The sequence below is a fragment of the Lupinus angustifolius genome, unplaced genomic scaffold (assembly GCF_001865875.1).
Source record: "Lupinus angustifolius cultivar Tanjil unplaced genomic scaffold, LupAngTanjil_v1.0 Scaffold_694, whole genome shotgun sequence".
In the NCBI taxonomy this organism is placed as follows: Eukaryota; Viridiplantae; Streptophyta; class Magnoliopsida; order Fabales; family Fabaceae; genus Lupinus; species Lupinus angustifolius.
This window is the reverse complement of record NW_017728019.1, coordinates 13370-14335: the sequence shown is the minus strand read 5'-3', so window position 1 is coordinate 14335 and position 966 is coordinate 13370.

Here is a 966-nt window from a genome sequence, read left to right as displayed (position 1 = left end):
AAAATAATGTCGATGTAAATCTAGAGAAATCATCAACAATAACTAATGCATAGTAGCTACCACCAAAACTCATGATTTGAGATGGTCCAAACAATTCCATATGGAGTAACTCCAATGGCCTTGTTGTGGATACCATGTTTTTGAAAGAAAATGAACTTTTGACTTGTTTGCATTTTCGGTAAGAGTCACAAGTTTCTTTAGTTTTGAATTTGTGTTTAGGTAGTCCAATTACTAATTCCTTAGTAGAAAACTTATTAAAATGATTCCTTAATAGAGAACTTATTCAAATGATCCTCTATGTTACATATTTGGCTGATACTTAGTAGGTTATGCTCTAAGCCTTCCACATAGAGCATATTCTCGATGATAGTTTGTGAAGCATTACCAATCTTACCAACTGTGAGTATCTTGCCATCATTGTTATCACCATAAGTGATATGAACCTTTTCCTTTGGTGAAAGTTCAATAAAATTTGACTTATCACTCGTCCTGGGCCTAGAACATTTGTTGACTAGATATCATTGATTTCCAACTGTCCTTAGGCACACCTATATAACAATTACCACTTGCTTTTTTTAGGTACCCAAATAGTCTTGGGTTCCTTAATGTTAGTTTTCTTGGGCTCTAGTTCCTTTCCAATCCAAATATATTCATCTTTGGGTACACCATGCAATCTAATATGGCAATAGTTAGAAATCTGACCATACATACCACAATAGAAATATGTAGGAGACTTATTATATGAAATTTTCGAAAAATCGACATATTTCTTGTATGATCGCTTTATAGGATATGTAAATCCCACACCAGATCTATTATCAACATTTATTTGTTGTGCAAGCATGTTATCCAACTTATGACTATCCTTTTCCTTCTTTTTCCATACATAAACTCCGCTAGGTATATGATACTTTCTAATATAGCATGAATGAGAAGTATGACCATATGTGTTACAATAAAAACAAG